Raw genomic sequence first — 21,333 nt, forward strand, 5'->3', positions numbered from 1 at the left:
TTAACTAATTTTCTTTAAATATGCAATTCTGTTCCTTTGCACTGATGTCAGGATGATAATTACACAACAGTTTGCCAATTGAGGGATATATAAATTAACTTGGAAACAAATCACCCATTTCTACCCTGAGTGTTCTGTTATAGCAATAGCCCAATGACTAATTACATCTGGCAAATGACCTTTTCACTTTCAATTTCTCATAGTGAAATCCTTTCCTTATTTGATGTTGCACTGTGGTTTCTTTATTTAGTTGTGCCCAAAGGGCAGTCCCTTCTCTTTGGTACATAAAGGTTCTAGGCAATATTTCAGTTGTGTACCTTGGGTTTGGTTGTCAGTCACCATACCACGTTTTATGCCTCAGTTTTATGACAACACTGTGAGAAGTGTGGGAAAGATTATGAAAGAAGTATTAAGTACAGTAAACTCCATCAAGGAGTTTATAGACTTTCTTGGGGCTGGTGGGTGGTACAAAATAGATGAAACATTTAGAGAACCATACAAGAATGCCTTTAATACAGTGCCAAGTTCAGAGGAGTCAGGGACAATTACATATTACCAAAATATTTAGTAGTACTTCTTGTAGTGGACAAGAACTGTGAACAGAATGGGTGCCCATTGATTGGAGAAGGGATGGATAAACTATGGAATATGAATTTAATGAGATATTAGTATGGTGTTAGAAATGACCTGTATGAGGAATTCAGAGAAACATCAAGAAGACTTTTGTGAACTCATGCATAATGAAGAGAAAAACATGACTACAGATAATATAAATGAAAAGAATACTCAAAGAAAGCTGAACTCTGAATAATTGTAATAACCAGTCTTGATCCCAGAAAGCAGATAAACAGAACTCTCTTCTTCCTTCAGACAGGTCAGGTACTCCAGGGGTAGAATGCTGCATATTGCTAGAGAGTCACTCTCTACTGGTTGTTTTTGTTCAAGTTTCCTGTTTTGCAAGGGAGGTTTCAATTCTAGGATAAAGAGTTTGGGGGTACAGAGTTATAGAGAAAATAATATTATGTAAAAACAAAAGGAATCATTAAATCTTTCTTAAAAAAAAAGAATAGTCTAGGTGGTTGGGCATGAGGGCTTATACTTCAGCAGTAGCAATGAGAATAGAGAAATAGATAAGAGTGGTGTTATGGAGATGAAATCAATAAAATGTGGAATTGATTGAATGTGATAGGTGAGGGGAAAAGGAACCGTCAAAGTTAACTCCAAGGTTATTCGCATGAGAAAACTGACAAACAGTATTGCCATATTAAGAAACAGTGAAATTAAAATGACAAGAAAATTTATGGGAAAAATATAATGAATCTGTTTTTAGATATGTTAAATTTGTGTTGGTGGTGGAATATCTAGATAGAGATGTCTTGTAGAAAAAGAGAATGCAGAAAAGAGGTTGAACTATAGTATGTAGAAGTCATCTGCATAGAGATTATAGTTAAAGCTGTGAGAGAAAATGAAGTTGTTGAAAAATACAAAGGACATTAAAGACAAAAACTATCCATATCAGAGGAGTGGGTCAATCCATATGAAGGGGTCAGGAAGAGCTAGTGATGGAGATTGAGGAAGTGTTGCTAGAGGCAGCCAGTGGGAAAAGAGCTAGATTTTGAATCAGAGGACCTGGATTCAAATGCCAGATCTACAATCAGTGTGACCTTGGGTAAGTCACTTCCTTTTACTGGACCTCAGTTTCCTCATATGTAAAATAAGAGTTTTGGAATAGATGAGCTCTAAGGGCCCTTCCAGCTTTAATTCTGTTTCTGTAATTCCTAGAGAACCAGTGAGCATGTTATCTCTGAAGCCAAGGTAGGAGAAAATATCTAGTAGAAGGTAATGATTAGCAATATAAGGAACTACTGAAAAGTTAAAGAGGATAAAAACTAGAAAAGGCTATTGTATTTTGTGTTTGAGATTTTAATGATTTTTAGGGAGAGAATTTTCAGGAAGATCATGGAGTCAGAAACCCAATTTTGAGGTAGGGAAGAGATTGCATAAGGTATTGAGGCATCTGTCAAGTCAGCAAGCATTTATTAAGCTTGTACTCTGTGCCAGGATTGTGCTAGGTGCTAGGGATACAAAGAAAGAAAACAATTCCTGCTCTCAAGGAGTTCACAGTGTAACAGGGGAAACAACGTGTAAGCAATTATGTGCAAAGAACATATATAGTCAGTCAGTAAATATTTGTTAAGTACTTACTGTGTGTTAGATACATAAGTTCAAAAGACAAAAGACAGTTCTTGCCCTTGGAGTTCACAGTCTAACATGGGAGATAACATGTAAACAACTACGTACAAGCAAGCTATATACAGGACAGACATGAAATAATTCACACAGAGAAGCAACTAGAATTAAGAGGGATTGATAAAGGCTTCCTTTGGAAGGTGGGGTTTTGGCTGGGACTTACAGAAAGCCAGAAGGCAGAGATGAGGAGGAGAGCATTCCAGGCATAGGGAGACAGCCAGCCAGTGAAAATGACTGGAACCTAGAGATAGTGTCTTGTTAGAAGAACCACAAGGATGCCAGAGTCACTGGATCAAAGAGTATATGGTGAGATGTAAGAAAACCGGAAAGGGTTAAGGGATTAAGTTATCAATGGCTTTGAATGTGAAACTGAAGATTTTGTATTTGATCCTGGAAACCACTGGAGTTTATGACTAGAGAGGTGACATGGTTAGACCTGTTCTTTAGAAAAATTACTTTGGTAGCCAAATAGGGGATTGACTGGAGTGGGGAGAGATTTGTGGTAGGCAGACCAACAGCAGGCTTTTATAATAATCCAGGTGTAAGGAGACGAGTGCCTGCACCAGGATGGTGGTACTACCAGACGAGAGAAGGAGGTGTTTTTGAGAGATATTGCCAGTCAGTAAATACTTATCATCTGCTGTGTGCCAGGTACTCTGCTAATCCCTGGGGATAAAAAATAGTGGAAAAAAAAGTCCCTGTCTTCAAGGAACATACAATATATTAGAGGAAGACAACACACAAAAGAAAGCTGAAAAAAGAAGGGAGTACCTTCCTTGGGGGGATAGTAGAAAAGTTAAAGAGGCCCAAAAATGGGTACAGCTGGATGAGAAATGAGATGTCCTGTGCCACCTCCTTAAAGAGAGATTGAAGAATTCAGGGCTCCACCCTCTAGTCAGAGAGGTAGAAGATACTGGTACTGGTAAGGTCTGAGTGCTGAGTGAAAAAAGTGAAATCAACAGGCCTTGGCAACTGATTGGTTGTGGAGGGTGAGTGAGGGTGAGGAGCTGAGGGTGACACTTGGGCTGCAAGTCTGAGCCATTGAGAGGATGGTGATGGACTTGACAGTAATGGGGCAGTTGGGATCAGGGGAGTGAGTGTTTGGCGGGGGAAAGATAAGTCTGTTTTTGAATACATTGAGTTTAAGATGTTTACAGAACATCCATTGAGATGTACAATAGGCTGTTGAAAATGGGAGACTGGAGGGCAACAGAGAGGTTAGGAATGGATAAGCAGATTTGAGAATTCTAAAAACAGATGATAATTGACGAGGTTACCAAGTGAAGTAGTATAGGGGAGAAGAGAAGAGGATCCAGGACGGAATCCTGTGGGACAGCCAAGTTTAGTGAGCATGAGCTGGATAAAGAGCCAGCAAAAGAGAGAAGGAACAGTTACCTAGGTAGGAGGAGAAATAGAAGTCCTGAAAACCCAGAGATAAGAAAATATCAAGGAATGGAGGGTAATTGACAGGGTCAAAATCTGTACAGAGGTCAAGAAGGATGAAGATTGAGACAAGACCTGCAATTAAGAGATCACTGGAAAATTTGAAAGGAACAGTTCTGGTTGAATAATGAGGTCAGAAGCCATACCAGAGAGAGTTTAGAGAGGCCTTCTCAAGGAGTTTAACTATAAAAGGCAGAAGAGATAAAGAATGATTGCTGTGAGGGTTTTTTGAGGGTGGGTAAATGAGCATATTTGTAGGGAAGGAGCCACTAGACAGGGAGAGATTGGAGATATGGGGAGAGTGGGGATGATAAAGCAAACTGCTGGAGGAAATGGGATAGAATGAGATCACTTGTGTAGGTAGTAGGGTTTTCAAGGTGAAGGGCCACATTGTTTTCTGAGAGCCCTGAAGGAGAGAGTGGGGGGAGGCATTCTGTTGATATGATATGAAGAGGAGGAGGGCAGGGGAGGGAGCTCTTGATGAATGGCCTCAATTTTTTCAGTGGAATATGAGACAAGGTTCTCAATTGACAGGGTAGGAGAGGATGAGCCATAGGAGGTTTGAAGAGGCATGAAAAATTTTGGAAAAGCTGCTGTGGAGAGTGGGAGAGTGAGTTAATTAGGGAGGTGTAGGATTGCTTAGCGGCAGGGCATACCCAATTGAGATTGTGTCCCATAAATTTGTATTGGACTGAATCAGAACAGCTGTGATTTTTCTACCTACACTCAGCATGTGTATGGAAACAAAGACAGCAGATGAGGGAAGTGATCCAAGGCTGAGGCTGGGCAGGGTACAATCTGGGGACTTTATTGAGTTGAGCTGGTTTATCAAGGGGGTCTAGATGGGGAAAAGGGCCTGGGAGAGAACTGAGGAGTTGATGAGTTGAAGATTGTAGAAGTGGACAAAGAGTATTGAAAAGAGGGGAGGAAATGGGGAAGCATTGTCAGTCATTAAACATTTATTAAGCACCTGCTGTATGCCAGGCCCTGTGTTGTTTTGGTAATGGGAGGAGGTGCCTTTGATGAATTCTCATATGCATGAAGAGAAATGTTCTGTGATTGGAACACGAGAAGTCTATCTAGTCTGCCCAGGAGGTTAAGTGACTTGTCTAATACGAGCAACATCAGATACAGAATTTGAACCAAGGTTCTCTGATTCTATAGCTAGTCCTTTTGTACTACACTACACTGTGGCCATGGCCAATTATTGTTTGATTTTGCCCATTGAAATCAATGAGCGCTAACGAGAGACTCTGGATTTACTTTCCACATGCACTACTAACAATTTGTCTCCCCAGTTGGGAGATTTTTAAAACTGAGTTTTTGGAATTCCTTTCAAGTATTTGAGAAGGAAGGAAAAAAAATGAATTTTTGAGAAGAAAAAAGAAAGGCAAAAAGGTCATTCCAAGAATTGGAAATGATTTTTTCTGGAATTGTTAAAAGTATAGATTTGTGCTACTACTTAGATTCGGGGGGAACAAGGAGGGGGGTGGAACCCACCTCCCCCTGTGAGGACAGAAAAAGTAGAGCAGTGATCTCATCGTTGTCTTGTGGACACTGATCACATAGGCAAAGCCCTGCTGTTTTTGTTTTGTTTTACTTTTAAATTGTTACTGTAAAGTCGTGTATGAAAAAGTTGCGAAAGAAAACAGAGCAAGGAAGGCTACATTTTCCCTCAAGGTTCTTGACATATCCCTGAGTGTTTGATCTCACGTGGCCAATTAACATCTATTAGCTTTTACAAAGATGTATACTAGGAAGATATAGCAAGAATAGGCATAAGAAAAAATTTCCATCAACACCTTGGGGTACACTATGGCCTATGGTCTCAACATCCTCTAGAGTTGGCCCCCACTCTGTACCAGTGCTTTGGCTGGTAGCGAACACTGGGCTGGGCTCCCTTTATTGGTCTTGTGTGGTCCATTCTGTTTACCTTTCAAAGCTCAATTAGTTACAGGTATCTCTGATTTTCCCTCATCTGAAAGGAGAAAACGGGTGCAATGAGGCAATGAACAGAGGCCTACATTCGTGGCTGTCCCCACCCAGAGCCTCACAGCAGTATGTTTTCCGTTCTCAGCTAAGCAAGAGAGAGGAAACATCTTGTCCGGTTAGTGCCTTTTGAATGCCATTGAATTCTATGTGGGCATTGTATCAACTGAACGCACTGCACGTGTTTATAAGCCTGTGTGTGCCAGCTCCCTGTTACATGGGCAAAAAGCCAGGTGTTTAAAAATAAAGCAGTATTAGTGTGTTGACAGGCCTGCTGTTTCCTGTGACCCCAGTCTTATCTTGTAGTAATGAGCCATAGGCCTTGGCTTGCTGATGGTCCACGGTGGACTCTCACTGCTGCCATTTATTTTCATGAGCCTGAGTTCCCTGCCACTCAAGTTTTATTTTAGTAGGAGAACATCTTTTGTTTGCTTTGAAAAAATGTGCACAATACTTTTTTTTAAAGGCATTTGAGGGTTTACCACAGCACCCATGTGGAAGTTTATAGGGGATGGGGGCATTATAGTGGCAGAAACCAGGTGAGGTGAAAAGTTCCACTGGTAAAAGTTCCAACAATGATTCCGGAGCCTGTTTACAGACATAAAGCAAGAGCTAAGAGTTCACATTTATAGAATGCTTGCTATAGAGTGCAAGGGTTTTCCTCACACCAACTCTGTGAGGTAGATTAATGCAATTATCATTGACTGCATTTTACAGAGGAGGAAGCTAAGGCCTAGAAAGGTAAGCTCGAAATCATAGCAACAACAATGGATAGCAGTTATTTAGGCTACAAAGCACTTTAGAAGAACAGTCTCATTTGCTCCTCAAAACAGCCCTGAAAGGTCGGTGCTATTACTGTCTCCATTTCACAGCTAGTAACTGCCACGGCCAGTCCTCCAATAATAATAGCTGTCCTTTATTTAGTGCTTTAAGGTTTACAAAGTGCTATATATTTCCCCATATTAATCACTCCATCATACCAGACTATCTTTACTTGATCTTTCTTGATTACAGCTCCTTTGCTTGTGTAGCTCCATCTTATGAAGGAGGCCTATGGGAAAGTGTAGTTTTTCCCAGCTGGGGAATAATCATGGAAGGCCATTTAGAGGGGTTGGGGAAGTCAGGGAAGTGTGGAGCCCTCCATAGTGGGAAGGGGCCTGGGGATTTGCTTGTATGACAGCTCTGAGGCCAGATGTTTGCAAGTGAAGGCGCTGCCCCTGAGAATGGAGTATAATATTATGAATGGTTGAAACCTCATTTGGATTACTAACCTGCTTGAAGAATGAGCTGCCTGGATATAATTTCGCAATTTCCCTCACTTCAGTGTTACTGGATCCTGGTGAGTTTATCCCCTCTCCACTTTTCTGTCTTCTACTTTCTCACAAGTACCTAGTGAAATAGCATCTGTTGCCCTTGGGAGTTTTCTTGCTTTCTTTAAACTTTGTTTCCTGTATTTTTTTGGAGGCAATTGGGGTTAAGTGACTTGCCCAGGGTCACGTTGCTAGTAAGTGTCTGAGGATGGATTTGAACTTGGATCCTCCTGACTCCAGGGCTGGTGTGCTATCGCTTGTATGTACTTTTACACTGGGCTTCTCTAAATAAAAATAAGCTAATTTTTATTTTATCCTGAGAGAATGTTGGCAGTAAAGGAGTGGACCACATAGTGGGGAAGTGAAAAAAGGAACCCATGGACCAGTAACTATAGACTTAATGATGAGACCATACTTAAGCTCTCTTTCTCTAGGAATAAATAAGAGGAACTTCACATGACCAGACCTTTACTTTCCAATTTTGTCCTCAAAATAAACAGGCATATAGATAGTTTCTAGTTGATGAGAGATTTTGACAAAGCTGTACCATCTTTCATTCCTTCAAGAATATGCTTCTTTAGCTCTCGGTGTAGGAGCCCAATACTTCAAGAAGCATTATCTTCTCCCCACCAGCCTCACAAATGAGACTTTCAGGGCTTTTTAAACCATAAGGAATGGAGACTTGCTTCCACCTGCTTCCTGACCTTTCTCTAATTGGTTTCCATTCCCCAGCAATGGTTTAAGCCTTCTAGTCTTGACCTTTAGCGGTTCCTTCTTTCTTTCTTCAACAGTAGTTAATGACTTTGTCCTCTGGAAGCTTCTCTGTCCTCTCTCTTCTGGTTTGTTGGCTTGAAGCAAATTCACTGACTTGATGTAAAACGCTGTCACTAACCTTTGTAGGAAGTTGGCTTTTTTTTTCCCTCAATGTTATAGACTGACAATCTCTGCTCCTACTTCTCTGGAGACCATGTATCTATGAGACCTATTCTTCCATGATCTCTTTTCCTTATCTTTGAGGCCTCATACTGCTTTCCCCCATCAGTCCCATCCAGATGGACATTTTCCTTCCTTTTCAAACCTATATACTTCCTTGACTTCCTTTGGGTCTCAGATCATTGGCTGCAGTGATATCAGACACACTCTTCAGCCATCTAATAATAAGGACCTTTCCCTACTGATGCCTCTCCATGATAAATTGGCTGAATTTAGCTGGCATTTATCTTTCCCTCCACCCCTCTCCCAAAGGAGGGTTGTGTTTTTTGAATACAGGTTCACAAAAGAAACATATCTTAAACTTTCAAAAAATAATAAATGAAACTGTCTGCCCACCAGTAGTGCAAGGTTATGAAACCAGATAAAATAACAATAAAATATGTTCACTTATGCTCTGAGTTCCTTAGTTTCCTTTAAGTACCTTGACTAAATGTTGAAATATTGGAATGGATTGTTTATGAGATTGGGTTTGTCAACCTTTACATAATCAAATCTTGTGATGCATCACTGATGAAGATGACTAATCTCTTATAAAGAGAATGACTTTAATTAAAATGTCAGGAACTTGGTTTGTGTGATTTGTTTCTGATAAGGGTAGAGGGAATGTTTTAGATAGATTTTTATGAAATATCCAAGGGCAATAGTTTGAAATTCCCATGACAGGGATATGATTGAGGTGTAGTTGCCTGAGTTGTTTATATAAGTTTTAATAAAATGATAATCACATACAGGTGCTGTGAAAGGGCTGCATGACAGTTAGTAGCAGGAGTCTGCAAACCAGGAACTGACTTTTGAGGGCAGTAAAATTCAGGTCCAGATGGCCAAACAGATGTATTAATATTAGTTTAGCAGGTAACTGTCAGTATATGATATGTGCTTTATTGGAAGTTAAATGTTTGTATTAGGATAGCATTTTGCATAGAATAGGCACACAATAAATATTTGTGGAATTTAACTGAATGTAATAGAATGGAAGAGAAGGGAACTTTAGTACTGAAGGATGCCTTTCCATATTTGAGACATGTATGTGCTAAAGAGGAAATGGGGGTGGGAGGGGGAAAGGAGGAGAGAAGAGTTCTTTTTGCAAAAGACAAATTCACTTCTTTGCCACTTACATAAGAGCCACCCTTGGAATGCTGTGCTTCTCTACAACAGTGAATGGTGAATTCTGTTCAGGAATTATAAAAAGCTTCCAGTTTGAGCAAATCTAAATTAGAATTTTATCACATAGAAGATGAAACATGTACCTTTTGTTTTATATAATTGTAGATGTTACAATTCTGTAAACATGCAATTCTCAGAATAGTTTAGGTATATTAGCAAATCTTTCTTATTTTTTTCACCTTGCCCAAGTCAATGTATTGCTCAATTTCCAAAGCTATAAAATGGAAGAATAATAGTTACAATAATAATGTTAATGGTGCTACTTATCTTACGATGTTATGAAGATCATATGATATAGTCCATGCAAAATGACTTATACTTTTGCAGTGCTTTATTATTGTAAGTTATTATTATATGAAACCCATCTTGGAATTAAGAAGGCACAAGTTCATATCTTGCCTCTGACACATATTAACCACATGTCCATGAGTAAATAACTTTTCATTTCCAGAGGCAGCTAAGACTATAAAATATTGACGGGTTTTTGTTATGTGCCTGAAAAGGTGGAGAGAGTTTCCACACTGAGAAGAGTTCCCTATAACAGTGAAATCACAGATTTGTACCAAAGTGGGACAGATGGCCTGGGTAGATGACTGAATGGAATGTGAAGCCTAGTTTAGGTGTAATGACCAGGCACATTTTTATTCAGTCATCAATCAAGATGATTCATCCCCAAAGGTGGGAGTTCCAAAGCTGAGTAGATTTATTTCCCCAGGTACTGGGGCTATGGATTCTGGGGATTTGGTATGAAACTTGAAGCCAAGGTACTGGTCTAGGTGGGTAAAAATGGGCTGGTAACAGGGTTAAAGCATATGAAAGGGATGAGAACAAACATTTATTGAGCATCTACTATGTTCTAGGCACTATGCTAACTACTTTTGCAAATATTATCTCATTGGATTTTCACAGCCCTGGGAGTACTATTATTATGAGCATTTTGCAGTTGAGGAAACTAAGGCAGAAGTTAAGTGACTTGCCCAAAGGCACAGCTAGTAAATATTTAAAACTGGATTTAAACTTGGGTCTTCTTGACTTCAGGATAGGCATTCTATCCAGTGTGTCTTCTGGCTGCCAAGGTGACCTGGCTCAGTAGCTGTATGGATTGTGAATTAAACTCTGGTCTGGTCTAGAGGTAGGCAAGTTTGTATTCAGTCACCAGTCGAGGTGGTTCAGCCCCAAGATGGCCCGACGGTAGGTACCATAGGTATTACTATCCTCATTTTAAGGATGATGAAATGGTTGTGACTTTTCTTTGGTAATAAAGCTAGTAGTTAGATTCTATATCTAACGCAGTTTCTACCATGTCATGCTTTATGCTTTTAAGGTTTCTTGTTGCTATAACCTTAAGTGATTTGATGATTATTATGGTCACTAGCAAAATGAAGCGTGAGTTCAGGCAAATTATATGGATAATTTAGGCAAAATAACTGGGATAATGGAGAAAGCAGTGGATTATGAAAATGAAGACCTGGGTTCTCATCTGATTAAACGCCAAAAATTAACTGTTTGACTTCGAACGCTTAACATTGCTGGGCCTTGGTTTTTTCATCTGTAAAATAAGTGAACTGCATAAATGATATCTACCTAAAGTCACAGCTCTAACATTATATAATTTATGATGATTTGACAGGTATACCTAAAGTCCAGGTACACAAGGGTTTATGTAATTTAATATTAAATAATTATATTTTGAGGCATATTCTGATTATCTAATCCAAATGTCTCCTGCACTGATGATTCTTGTTCTACCATTAATAAATCATTTCTTTGTCCTGCACTAAGAATCATTTTGCTAAATGTAAATCTTCCTAAGAAGGGTGATACATAAAGTTCCTAAGGTTTTTTTTAATAAATGAAATTCTTATTTCTTCAGTTTGAAAGAGAGATGGAAGAGCCTGTCAGAGATAAGCTTGGCTTATTTAAAAATCTACCCTGGTTTGGGCCTACCTGTAGACACAAATACACGGAAAAGCAGCATGTATCAGCAGGGGAGGGGAACCTGCTGCCTCGAGGCCACAGTGCTGCCTTTGGCAGTTAAAAAAACTTGAGTTCAAACCCTGCCTCAGCCACACTAACATTTATGATCACAGACAAGTTATGTAAGTACTTTGAGGCATAGTTTCCACATCTCTAAAAGGAGATAATGATAGTACCTGTCTCACAGGTTGTGAAGGTCAAATGAGCTGATCTGTATAAAATACTTTGCAGATCTTTAATTCTGGCAGTTATTATTGTTAACCCATTAATTTGTAATGAAAGTAATGTATTCATATGAAAAAATATGTTGTGCCCAAGCACTTCTGTGAGTTTACAGATTTTACGGAATTCTATATTTTATGTAATTTTTTTAAAATTAAATTTTGATCCAAATGTGATAAACACTGAAACTGTTTCTGGAGTATTATTTATGAAACCACAAATCTCCTTACATACAAAAGTTTATACTTAATTCAGCATGTTAGTCCTTAAGCTGTCTCTTTCACCTTTGTTGCCTCTTAACCTACTTTGTATCCCTTCTGTGTTCTTTCCTTACATGCTTCAGTGATGCTTTTTTCTTTCTTTTTTTTGGTGGGGGAGGGCATAGCTATCCCCCCAATCCATTTCTTTTAAAAAATTTCTTATATCATAATATATTCCATTATATTAATGTGCCCTAACTTGTTCAGTTATTCTGCAACTGATTGCTACTCCATTAGTTTAAGCTGCTTGTTATGGTAAAAAGTGTTATAGTAATTTATCACATGTAAACTTTGAGGGTACTTAACCCAATCCCCTACTTACATTGGCAGGTTAGGTCCTCAAGAGGTCAGCTGCTACTTAGCCTTTTTGGTTTCTAGGAGTAGGTAGTTCTGAGTGGTTGTGGACCATATTTCTGATGCTCTATAATTCATGATTCCCCACTGTTGAATTTCTAACAATGATTGTCAGTTGATATCAGTTGGTCAGCCGAGTTTAGTTAGGTTTTAGAAAGGCTGTACAGTTGGTATAAAACATTCTCCCTAAAAGTCTGTGATGCTCTTTCCTAAAGGTACGTATAGAGTGAAGGGAAAGTGGGCTTAAGTTTATAGAGGATCTATGATAAAGAGTTAATTCATAGCGCCTGGAAATCCTTTTGTTGGTCAAAATGTTCCCTTTAGGTATGGGATAGCTATTCTTCTGTGCCCTTTATAGAAACTTAAATCAATTTTCCTTATCCAGTCTATTATATCATTAGCACCAATACTGACACTATCATCAACCATTCTTGGTGATACTCCTAGGATGCCAAGCGAAAAGTCTAAATCTTCTGCACCCTTTGAAGTTCATGAAACTCCTAGCCAGTGAAGAGGAGAGACAGAGACCAAAGATGAGGCCTGGTGCTCTCATCCTTTACCCCCAACCTCCAATCAGTTTCTTCTCAAGGATTTAGCTGAAATGCTCTCTCCTCGTTGTTGCCAGGCACTTACATCTCTGATTCCAACTAGCTACATGATTTTACCCAGGTCCCAGAAGGCATGACTAAGTCCCTTGTACAATGTGAACAAACTTCCTGTTGCCCCCTACGCTGTGTTCAAACCTAATGAACAATCAAAATGTATTCTCACCAGATAGATGTATAAGGTTATAAGCATCTTATCACTCACCTTAAGTGGAGTAGGTTAATTGTCTAGGCTGACCTCATTAACCCTTACAATAATAATGATGACAATGATATTTAACATTTGTATAGTGCTTTAATGTTTGCAAAGTATTTTGCACTTATAAGATCTTTCCCTCTTTCATCTCTTTGGAGTCTATGTCTCTATTAGTAGTTTCATTAAGTTAAAGGGTATACATAATTTAACATTTTTTTTAAGATATAGATTCAAATTGCTTTCCAGAATGGTTGGACCAATTCATGGTTACATGAATAGTGTAATACTAGATTACACTAATAGCATTATTGTGCTTATCTTTCCCACATCCCCTCCAGCAATTGTTATTTTCCTTTTTTGTCATTTTTGACATTCTAATGGGTGTGAAGTATAACCTCTGCATTCTTTTAATTTATATTTCTCTAATAATCAGTGACTTGGAACACTTTCATTGGTTGTTAATGTCTTCAAAAAATTTTTTTTTCCTTTGAAATCTCCCTATATTTATATCCTCTGACCATTTATTTATTTATTGGGGAATGACTCTTGTAATTATAAGTTTAAATGATATCTTTATCACAGAAATGTGCTATCCAAACAGTCTGATTTAACTTTTAATCCTTTGAATTTAACTGCATTGGTTTTTTTGTGTGTGTGTGTGTGTGCAAAAACTGTTTAATTTTATTTAAACAAAATTGTCCATTTTATCTTCTGTAATCCTTTCTCTTCCTTATTTGGTCATGAATTCTTTCCTTATCCATAGTTGTGAAAAGTAGTTTTTTCCTCATCTAATTTGTTTTGACATTACCTTTTATGTTTATGTCATGTACCCACTTGGATATTATTGTGTTATATTGTGTAAATTTTGGTCTAAACTGAATTACTGCCAGATTGCTTTCCAGATTTCCAAGCAATATTTGCCAAATAGGGAGTTCTTATTCTTTGGGTCTTTGGGCTATCAAATACTGTGATAAATGTTTTTTTTTTCTGGATCTTACGTTCCCACCTTTGCTACTGATCAAATTTCAGTATTTCAAATCTGTACCAAATACTTTTTGGTGAATACTTTTTTGTGGCAAACTTTGGGATTTGGTACTGCTGGGACCTTGTTTTCCACTTCTTTTTCATGATTTCCCTTGAGATTCTTGACCTTATTGTCTTTCAGATGAATTTTGTTATTCATTCATTTCATTTATTGATTTTCTTAGCCTCCAAGGGGGACATTATTTCTCAGAGATTCCCATATTTCATTTGCAGTTGTTGTGAATTCTCCTTTTTCATTTTTTGAGATGAATAATTTGGTTTTCCTCTCCCTTTTTAAAATTAGGTTAGCTGGTGGTTAATCTGTTTTATTAGTTTATAAATAATCACCTCCTAGTTTTAGCAATTTTGTGTTTAGCAGGTGTTTGTTGATTTGTTGTTTTCCAGTTTGTTTTTAGCATATGCTCTATAGAATATCAATGAATACATTGATGTTTTCTCTCTCTCTCTCTCTCTCTCTCTCTCTCTCTCTCTTTCTCTCTCTTTTTTGTTGAATAGAGTGTTTCTAGAGATAGACATTTTCTCCTTAGATTGCATGTGGAAAGTTCTTATATTGTCTCATTTTCATCTTCTTAGCTGACTTTTTCTACTGTTTTTATTATTTCATCTATTACCCAATTCTTTAAAAATAAATTATTTAATTGCCATTTATGTTTCAATCCTTTCTTCAAAAGCCCTTTATTATGATTTTTCTTGTGTTGTCAGAAAATAATGTGTTTAATATTTTTATTTTTCTACATTTGATAATGAAATTTTCATACCCTGGTTAGTTTTTGTAGCTGGTTAGTTTTTCTAAAAGTGCCTTGCACAGCTCAGAAATAAGAGTGTTCCTATTCAATAAATACCAGAAGGCATAGTACATATCAAACTTTTCACTTCTTTCTTGTTTTTCTTTTTGTTAGATTCATTTAAGTCTGACAGGGCCACGTTGAGGTCCTTATTAAAGTTTTGCTTTCAATTTCTCCCCATTATTCTATTCTATTTTCCTTTAAGTACTTAGGTTTTATACCATTTAGTATGTATGTATAGGTATATATAAAAACTAGTGGTATTATTTCACTCCCTATCATGCCTTTTCTTGCTGTTTCTCTTTTGCCAATCTGTTTTTACTCTTGCCAGATCACAGTTGCTATCCCTGCTTTTTAGTTCATCTGAAATATAAAGAATTCTGCTTTAGCTCTTCATTTTATCTCCTTATGAATTTTTATATTTCAGGGGTATTTCCTGTAAACAGTATGTTGTTGCATTCTGATTTCTATATCATTCTCCATTTTGTGTGTGATTTCATTTCGTTCATATTTAAGGACATGATTGCTAATTATGTATTTTTCCCCACCATATCCTTTAAATACTTTTTCTTCGCCTTGCTCCCACTTCCCTCTTAAAAAATAAAAAGGGGCAGCTAGGTGGCACAGTGCATAGAGCACCAGCCCTGGAGTCAAGAGTACCTGAGTTCAAATCCAGCCTCAGACACTTGACACACTTACTAGCTGTGGGACCTGGGGCAAGTCACTTAACCCCAATTGCCCTGCCTTCCACCATCCTCCCCCCAAAAAAAGCTGTTTAAAGAAATGTGATCACCACTACTGATCTACAGTTGAAGCAATTGCTCTCCCTTCTTGCCTTGTCCAAACCCTGATCACTGGTTCTTCTACTTTCTTTCCTTTTAATACTGCCTTTTAATCAACCCTCCGAAGTTTGTTTTGCTATTATTTTAACTGTTCTCTTCCCTAGTGTATTTTTCCTTTAAACCTCTCTCCTCTTCCTCTCTGTTTAGTTTAATATGTTTCTAAAACTCATCATGCGTTCAGCTCCCATCCCACACAATTGGTTCAAATAACTGAAGATCAAAGAGATGCCTATTGGCCTTACCCCTTTTTCTTCATGCTATAATCTTTTTCTCATGCATCTCAATTACATAAGATAGTTAAGTTCCTCTACCTTCTTCCTTATTTCTTTCCCAGTGTATTTCTTTTTTTCTCCTCCCCCATTAAATCCAGGAAATTAAACCAAACCACATTCTACCTTTTTTTTTTTGGTATGTTACTCAATTCCTTCTGTAACTCTTGAAGACAGTGGGATTATGATGGGAGAGTTGTCTTCCCCTTTAGAAAGTATGCTTCTTCATGTCTTAGCCCTTCCTAATTATTTAAATGTAATTACACTTATAGGTTTCCCTTTTTTTATTTAGAATTTTATTTTTCCCCTGTTACTTGTAAAAACAATTTAACATTTGTTTTTAAAACTTTGAGTTCCAAATTTTCTCCCTTCTTCCCTCTCCAACCTGCCTCATTAAGAAGGCAGACAATTCTATATAGGTTATACATATGTAGTTATGCAAAACATTTCCATAATAGTCATGTTGTAAAAGAAAACATACCCCCCCAAAAAAAAAACCTCAGGAAAAATAAAGTTAAAAAAAGTATGCTTCAATCTATATTCAGATACCATCAGTTCTTTCTCTGGGGATGAATGGTGTTTTCATCATACATCTAGGTTTCTCTTAATATATTTGCATTTCAGAGTTTCTCCTTAGCTCCAGTCTTTTCAGCAAGAAGGCTTGAATGCATTTTATTCTCTTAAAAGTACATTTTTACCCCCATAGAATTATATTCATTTTTGCATGGTGAATTATTCTTGCTTGTAAGCATTTGTCTTTTGCCGTATGGAGTATTATATTCCAAGATTTTCTTACACTCATATTAGTTAGGGGCGGCTAGGTGGCGCAGTGAGTAGAGCACCAGCCCTGCAGTCAGGAGGACCTAAATTCTAATCCATCCTCAGACACTTGACACATGTACCAGCTGTGTGACCTTGGGCAAGTCACTTAACCCCAATTGCCCTGCCTTTCCCCCTCCAAAAAAAAACCAAAAAACAAAAACATTTATATTAGTTGCTGCCAAGCCTTGTCATGATCCTGATTGTGGTTTTTCGGGTACTTGAATCTTTTCTATTTGGCTACTTGCAGCATTTTTTCATTAAGCTGAGAGCTCTAGATTTTGGCTGTGGCATTTTGGAGCATTCATTTTTAGGGTCGAATTTAGGTTACCAGTTAATTCTATCTAGTTCCAGTAAATCTGACTAGTTTCTTTTATAATTCCTTTCAATATGCTGTTGAGGCTTAGTCAGTCAGTAATTCAGTTGTAATTAACTGACTGGTTGATTTTGAGGACCAGCTTTATTTCTTCCACATACTCTTGTAGTCCTTGTGGCCAAGCCCCCCTCCCCCTTTTGCCTCTGAAATTAGGCTTTTAGCTGTTGTGGAGTACTCTTCTGCTTTTAGCTCATAATATTACTTCATATGAGAGATATATTTACTCATTTCTAACTAAGCTAAGTTTCCAAGTTGGTTATCTGTTCCAAGATGAGGTACTGCCCCTTTCTGCACTCATAGATGGGAAGATAAAGTCTCCTCAATTTCCTTGGCTCTTGTTGTCATCTGTGCACAATGTGTTGTCAGGCTTCAGTATTCTTGAATGGAGATCTGTGGGTGGCTCTCTTCAGTGAGAGTATTGCAGTAATCCATTGCCATGGTATACCTGACTATTCTGGGTGCTCCTGTGGGTTTCTCCTCACCCCACCCAGGTGATCTAGTCCCTGCTGCAGGTGTTTAGCCTTGTTCACCTTAGGTAGAAAGAACTTCTCTTGGACACTTCTTCTATTGCTTCTGGCTTCTGACTGACTTTTGTGCTGTCCTGGGCCGAATCAAGGAGCTCGTTGATATTTCTTTTTTGGATTTCTTAATCATTATTTTATCTGGTATCTTCTTTTAGATCCTTGCTAGAATATAATGTTGAAATATGCTTCTTATTCTAATTAGTGGACAAATCTTGTTTCTACCTCCACAATATTTTTTATATTTACCCCATTCTCTAGCCCTTATAACTGTTTGGCCATATTGTTGAAATGACTTCCTAATTGGTCTCCCTGCCTCAAATCTCTGTCTACACTGTTGTCAAAGTGATTTTCCTTAAATACATATCAGACAGTGTTACTCCCCCATTTAGTAAACTCCAGTGACTCTGTATTCCTTCCAGGAGCACATATGAACTGCTTAACTTTTAAAGGCTTTTAAAAACTGGACCCGACCTATCTTTCCTGCCTCAGTGTCCTAAATTTCTCCCTCACCCTACAGTGCAGTTAGTTTCTAAATCTTGCCTTCTACCTCCATAACGTCCCCTGCTTCTGACTCACTTTAGTTGAGGTCTCTATCACTCGTCACCTAGACTACTGCAGTGGCCTCCTCATTGCACTCCTAGTCTCAAGCCTTCCCCACTCAGGTCCATCCTGCACCTTGCTGCAAGTAGCCAACAGAAAAATCACAATTGGAATCACAACAAGGCTTGGCAGCATCTAATATAAAGGTAAGAAAATCGACTGGCATGGTTCTGGTCATGTCCCTCTTCTACTCAAGGATCTCCAGTGGCTCCCTCTTGCCTCTAGGATAAAATAGAAACCCCTTTCTGTAGCCTTTAAAAATCTTTACAACTATGACCCAACTTATCTTCCAGCCTCATTGTACATTATTCTTCTTCCCAAATGCTGGAGTTCAGCCAAACTGGCCTTCTCTGTGCTTCTCACATATGACACCCTGTCTTCCATCTCAGTGTCCTTGCTCTCACTGTCCTTCACAATTGGAATGCTCCCTTCCCTCACCTCTATCTCATAGAATCTCCTCTCTTTATGCTCTTTTTGTATGAATCCTTTTCTTTTTACCCCAAATACTAGACCTTGGGGATGGAGCCAAAATCGTGGCAGGAAAGCAGAGACTTGCTTAAGCTCCCCCCCAAATCCCTCCAAACACCTGTAAAAAATGGCTCTGAACAAATTCTAGAGCTGCAGAACCCACAAAATAGCAAAGGGAAACAGATCTCCAGCCTAGGAGAGCCTGGATGGTCACTGGGAAGGGTTTATCACACGGTGTTGAGAGCAGAGGGCAGCCCAGTGTGGGCTGTGCCTGGACAGACCAGACCTGGAGTCAGCCAGCCACAACAAGCCTTGGGGCCATGAAACAGTGAGCTGTGGGCAGTTACCAGGCTTCTCAACCCACACATGCCAAAGAGCAGGTTAGGGGGAAACTGTGGAATCAAATTTGGAGCGGTCGGGCCGCTAGCTCTGGGGGTGGAAGGAGGTTGTGCAGCGGTGGCGGTAGCAGCAGCAGGAAGCTCCTGAGGCTGCCTCCAGAGCACCAGTGTCAATGGCTTCCCGAGTCCCTGGCTCACATGGTGGGAAGAATCTAGCAGCAGATCAGAGCGGGAATGCAAGCAGTCCTTTGCGGGCACAAAGGCAGATTCTCTTGCTGTGCCCTGCTTGGATCTGAATTGTGTTCCTGGTTGGCAGTTCTTAGGAGAGGAGGAGCGCTGCTGTGACAGAGCCTGGGCTGACTGTGGAGTAGAAGTAGCTCTGAAAACAGCAGTGCTTGGACCCTAAAGCTTGGGACAAAGTACTTTCTACTCTACAAGTAGTGACATCCTGACAAAAAAGCTCAAGGGTCAAGTAGTTGACTGGGAACATGAAGAGGCAGCGAAAACAAGCTCAGCCTCAAACTCAAACTCTAGGTTCCTTTTTTGGTGGCAAAGAAGATCAAATCATACAGTCAGAAGAAGTCAACAAAGTCAAAGAGCCTACATCAAAAGCCTCCAAGAAAGATGTGAATTGGGCTCAGGCCTTGGAAGACCTCAAAAAGGATTTGGAAAAGCAAGTTAGAGAAGTAGAGGAACAATTGGAAAGAGAAATGAGAATGATGCGAGAAAACAATGAAAAACAAGTCAATGACTTGCTAAAGGAGACCCAAAAAATACTGAAAAAAATACTGAAGAAAACAACACCTTAAAAAATAGACTAACTCAAATGGCAAAAGAGCTCCAAAAAGCTAATGAGGAGAATAATGCCTTGAAAGGCAGAATTAGCCAAATGGAAAAGGAGGTCCAAAAGACTACTGAAGAAAATACTACCTTAAAAATGAGACTGGAGCAAGTAGAAGCTAGTGACTTTATGAGAAATCAAGATATTATAAAACAGAACCAAAGGAATGAAAAAGTGGAAGACAATGTGAAATATCTCATTGGAAAAACCACTGACCTGGAGAATAGATGCAGGAGAGATCATTTTAAAATTATTGGACTGCCTGAAAGCCATGATCAAAAAAAGAGCCTAGATATCATTTTTCAAGAAATTATCAAGGAAAAGTGCCCTGATATTCTAGAGCCAGATGGTAAAATAGAAATTGAAAGAATCCACCAATTGCCTCTTGAAAAAGATCCCAAAAAGAAGACTCCTAGGAATATTGTCAACAAATTCCAGAGTTTCCGGATCAAGGAGAAAACACTGCAAGCAGCCAAAAAGAAACAATTTGAATATTATGGAAACATAATCAGAATAACACAAGATCTAGCAGCTTCTACATTAAGAGATCGAAGGGCTTGGAATATGATATTCCAGAGGTCAAAGGAGCTAGGATTAAAACCAAGAATCATCTACCCAGGAAAACTGACTGTCATGCTCCAAGGCAAAATATGGATTTTCAATAAAAGAGGACTTTCAAGCTTTCTCAATGAGAAGACCAGAGTTGAACAGAAAATTTGACTTTCAAATACAAGAATCAAGAGAAGCATGAAAAGGTAAACAAGAAAGAGAATTTATACAGGACTTACTGAAGTTGAACTGTTTTGTTTACATTCCTACATGGAAAGATGATGTGTGTAATTCAGGAAACCTTTCTCAGTATTAGGGGAGTTGAAGGGAATCTAGACAGAGGGCACAGGGTGAGTTGAATATGAAGGGATGATATCTTAAAAAATGAAATAAATTTAAGGGATGAGAGAGGAATATATTGAGAGAGGGAGAAAGGGAGATATACAGTGGGGTAAATTATCTCACAGAAAAGTGTCAAGAGAAAGCAGTTCTATTGGAAGGGAAGAGGGGGCCGGTGAGGGGGAATGAGCAAATCTTACTCTCATCGGATTCAATTTGAGGAGGGAATAACATACACTCTCAACTGGGTATCTTACTCCACAGGAAAGTAAGGGGAAGGGGATAAAAAAAGGGGGGGTGATAGAAGGGAGGGCAGATAGGGGAGGAGGTAATCAAAAGCAAACACTTAAGGGATGGGGTCAAGCAAGAAAATTGAATAAAGGGAGACAGGATAGGTTGGAAGGAAATATAGTTAGCTTTTCACAACATGAGCATTGTGGAAGTGTTTTGCATAATGATACACGTGTGATCTATGTTGAATTGCTTGCCTTCCTAGGGAAGGTGGGTGGGAAGGGAAGAGGGGAGAGAATTTGGAACTCAAAGCGGGGGGAAATGGGGTGAAAGAGGGGAGGGCTGACTGGGGAATGAGGCAATCAGAATATGTGCCATCTTGGAATGGGGGAAGGGTAGAAATGGGGAGAAAATTTGTAAGTCAAAATCTTGTGGAAATCAATGTTGAAAACTAAAATATTAAATAAAATATATATGGAGGAAAAAAAATACTAGACCTCCTCCCCAAACACTTTATTTATTGACTTTGTAATAATTTTTTCATA

At 38.8% G+C, this 21,333-nt stretch overlaps 1 protein-coding gene across 1 annotated transcript in view; it reads left to right on the forward strand.

Moving 5' to 3' along the window:
• Positions 1-21,333, forward strand: part of FBXL17 (F-box and leucine rich repeat protein 17) — a 557,672-nt gene that overhangs the window by 162,577 nt on the left and 373,762 nt on the right. The gene's annotated exons all lie outside the window — the stretch shown is intronic.

Source organism: Trichosurus vulpecula, chromosome 1, assembly GCF_011100635.1.
Source record: "Trichosurus vulpecula isolate mTriVul1 chromosome 1, mTriVul1.pri, whole genome shotgun sequence".
In the NCBI taxonomy this organism is placed as follows: Eukaryota; Metazoa; Chordata; class Mammalia; order Diprotodontia; family Phalangeridae; genus Trichosurus; species Trichosurus vulpecula.